This window comes from Mastomys coucha, unplaced genomic scaffold (assembly GCF_008632895.1).
Source record: "Mastomys coucha isolate ucsf_1 unplaced genomic scaffold, UCSF_Mcou_1 pScaffold3, whole genome shotgun sequence".
In the NCBI taxonomy this organism is placed as follows: Eukaryota; Metazoa; Chordata; class Mammalia; order Rodentia; family Muridae; genus Mastomys; species Mastomys coucha.
Genome location: NW_022196909.1, coordinates 49578690 through 49582675, shown reverse-complemented (window position 1 = coordinate 49582675; position 3986 = coordinate 49578690). Strand labels below are relative to the sequence as shown.

At 47.9% G+C, this 3986-nt stretch overlaps 1 protein-coding gene across 1 annotated transcript in view; it reads left to right on the top strand.

Annotated features, from left to right (window-relative positions):
* The first annotated feature begins 32 nt into the window (after window positions 1-32).
* C2 (complement C2) overlaps window positions 33-3986 on the top strand; it is a 28276-nt gene continuing 24322 nt past the window's right edge. Inside the window, exon 1 of the mRNA XM_031348450.1 lies at window positions 33-679. The gene's annotated coding sequence lies outside the window, so the exon portion shown is untranslated. The remainder of the gene's footprint in view (window positions 680-3986) is intronic.

The following is a 3986-nucleotide window of genomic DNA, read 5'->3' as shown; positions in this document are numbered from 1 at the left end:
CCGCGCCCCAGCGCGTCCCCGCTAGCCCCGCCTGCCCCGCGCCCCCCCAGCGCGCGCGCTCCCCGGGAACTGCGCAATCGGCGTGGCCACCTGCTCTCCTGCGCGACGTCACCCCCGCCCAGCTGTGCGCAGTCGGCCCACCTCCCAGAGCCTCCGACCTGCGGGTGGCCTACCGATTTTTGGATCGCTGCTGCCCTCGGGTGCATCCTCCGCTGAATAAGCGCACGGTGTCCTCAGGCCACATTTCCAGACTTGTCCGAGTCTTCCGAAGCGAGTGTCCACTGGAGTCCTCCGGATCCAAGAGGGAATTCCACTTTCCACAAAGCCTGATGGACCAGCGCTCCCAGCTTGCCCGGCTTAGCACACAATTACTTAAATCACACTCACTCATTCTCCCTTCTATTTTATCCCACTCTGACTTCTGGCCAACGCCAGGAACCCCACTCATACTGTGGAAGATTAGTGCATTTCACCTTCACCGCGCAATTAAACCTGGGACTAATCCTGCAAATTGAGCAATTATTTATATTGGTGCCATCTATAATTTTCTCTGCACCCACTCCTTCCTTCTGTCCCACAGTATCTTATTCAGAGAGATGCTCCCCGGCCCTAGATACCCACTCTACTCTGCGGCTGGCTTTCTTTGCCACTCCTAAACTAACTTCTCCACAACTTCAAGGTGAGTACCCGTCTTGAAGACTCGCCCCACCAGCGCTTCTGTGCACCCCAAATACCCACACTGGCTTTAAAGAATAAAGTCCTCAGGGAGATGCTCCTGTTGCCTGCAAGTTACATTTGTTTATTATGCCCTCCAGGAAGCGTCTCAACGCTGAGGATGGCTAAGCTGCTTGCTACCCAATGTGTTCCCCCAAAGACTGTAACCTTTTGAATACAGGAATTAAGTTATGGGCTGTGTTTGCAAATAAAAGTCAGACAATAAATGGCTGGGTGCTGAAGTCATTGGCTTTCAGCTGGACCAGCATCCGCCCATACAATGTTCATTCCTGATTGAACGGAATACTCACACCCTAGGGGTGCTGATCCCGGAGAAGGCGCTGTGAGGCCATACCTTAGCTGTGGTCTTTCATTTTCCTTTTTAGAGTTCTCTGACTTGTACCCTCACCCAGCTTACCTTGTGGTCAGGACATGTGGATTTTAGGGGGAGCATAGACCATTGTGTCTGGTACACCTTGTTTAAAGCCATATTCACTGCCTACTGTACTAGAGAGAAGCCTTGGGTAAATTAATTCTCTGAATCATGATGTCTTTATATTTTGAACCCAAGGTTCTGAATGCTTACCAGGCTGATAGAGGGTTTTAAGGAAGCCTCATCTACACTGAGCAGACACACACTAGATCTGTGGTAACACTGGGCTTTATTATTGTTGTTGTTGTTGTTGTTGTTATTGTTATTATTTGCTTTTTATGAGAAATAAACTATGCAGTTTCTTTGTTTTCTTTCATCCTTCCCTTCTTATCTTTTTTTTTTTTTTAGTTTTTTTCTGTGTATCCCTGGCTGTCCTGGAACTCACTCTGTAGACCAGGCTGGCCTCAAACTCAGAAATCTGCCTGCCTTTGCCTCCCAAGTGCTGGAATTAAAGGCATGCCCCACTACCACTATGACAGTTTCAAATTCTGTTTTCTTATCTCATTTTTTTCTTTTTGTCCTTATCAAACTTTTCAAAAGAATTATCTCTGTGGCTGGAGAGATAAACTCTCTGTGGCTGGAGAGTTAAAAGCACTTCTTTTTGCAGAGGAGCCCAGTGCAATTCCCAGAATCCACCCAGTGGCCCACAACCACTCATAACTGCAGTTCCAGAGGATATGACACCCTTTTCTGACATCTGCAAACACCAGGCACACACATTGTAAACACACATGTGAACACACAGCAAAACAGTCATACACATAAAATAAGTCCTTAAGAAATTAAAAAGGAAGAGTTCATATTTCACTGAGAAATAGGAAAAACTGTCAAGTTTTTAAAAGGAATGAGTTTTGCCAGGTGACTGTGGTGGCTCATGCCTTTAATTCCAGCACTTGGGAGCCAGAGGCAGGCAGATTTCTGAGTTCAAGACTAGAGCGAGTTCCAGGAGAGTCAGGGCTACACAGAGAAACCCTGTCTTAAAATCCTACCCCATCAAAAGACGGAGGGAGGGAAAGTTGGAGCTGGGCCCAGGCTTTTAATCCCAGTATTCAGGAGGCATAAGCAGGTGAATGGAGCTCTGTGAGTTTGAGGCCAGCCTGGTCTACACAGTTTCTGGTCAGCCAGGGCTAAATAGAGACCCTAACTCAAAACTAACAAACGAGTTTGGGGACTGGAGCTGGGTCGTGGTGAAAGCACTCACTCCTGTTTCCTTTCTTAAGTACCCTTGTGGGTGCCCCTACTTGTAACTTCAGCTTCTGGGGGATCCAATGCCCTCTGCTGGCCTCTGCAGGCACAGGCACTCACAGGTACACTTCCCACCTCAAACACGCATATATGTAACTTAAAATGTTTTAAAACTGAGAGTTTGTAAAGTTTATCTATTTATTTAATGAATGTATTTATTTGAGACAGGTTTTCTCCATGTAGTCCTGGCTGTCTTGAACAAGCTACCAGGCGCAGAGAGCCTGTTTACAGAAAGCGCTTGGATTAGAGGTGTGAGCTCCACCACCAGTAAATAACACCATCTCAGAGTTCACAGTGTGATCAAATATCCTGCCTCCACCTCTCTCTCCACAGTTAGTGCTCCGGGGTCACCCTCTGCTGGTAGGCCCTCTCTTTCTTCCTCATCAGGCAGAGGGACACACCTTGAAACCTCTAGAGAGATCTGACGCCTGCTGTCTAGACCAGGCAGCATGACTACATAGTAATGCCTAAGTAACAGGGGCAATGGAGATGGTCTCAGTGCCTTACCAGGGTAGCTGCATTCACTGATACTCTGTTGAGTCAGCGGTGAGCCATCACTGATCATTACTGTCAGTTGGGGTGTCCAGTTTGAAAAGGCTTCAAAGGGAGTCCTACAAGAAGGCTCAGCATGGAAGAGCCATGGATGGGAGGAGAGAGCCAATCTTCTGAAAGTTGACCTCCACACTCCTGCCAGGGGACATATACCTCCCAGAAACACTCCCACAGACCTCACACTCCTGCCAGGGGACATATACCTCCCAGAAACACTCCCACAGACCCCACGTCCCCACCGCTGTTGCAGGACATTTGATCACACTTCGAACCCTGACATTGTGTTATTTTACTGGAAAAACCTGTTTTTAGTGGTGGTGTGACTCACACCTTTAATCCAAGAGCTTTCTGTAAACAGTATTAAATAAGGTCAACCATAGGTCAGGAAGTAAACACAGGATTGGTTTGTTTCTCTGTGTTGCCCTGGCTGTCCTGGAACTTACTCTGTAGACCAGGCTGTCTTCGAACTCAAAATCTGCCTGCCTCTGCCTTCCAAGTGCTAGGATTAAAAGCATGTGCCACCACTGCCTGGCAGGATTGTTTGTTTGTTTGTTTAAGATTTATTTATTTATTATGAATGTTAGCACACTGCCACTTTCTTCAGATACACCAGAAGAGGGCATCAGATCCCATTACAGATGGTTGTGAGCCACCATGTGGTTGCTGGGAATTGAACTCAGGACCTCTGGAAGAATAGTCAGTGCTCTTAACTACTAAGCCATCTCTCCAGCCTACAACCTTCTTTTAATAACGATTCGGCCTCTCCTCTAGCCCACCACCCAGCAGAGGTAATGGAAGAGAGAAGTTATTAGGATGGGGGAAGTGGTCCTGTTCAGCAATGGTTCTTTGGTGGCGAGCTCCATCTTCTTTGGCAGCAGTTCAGTCCCATAGCAAACACCAAGTACAACTCAGCAGCTGCCGACCAGCCCTCTAGGCAGGCAGACCCCATGCATGATCCGGGATCTACAGTCCAGTCCTTTCAGCAAGCAGACACCAGACAGCTGTAGTTCAATCCTGAAGAAACCGCCAGGCTTGCCCACTA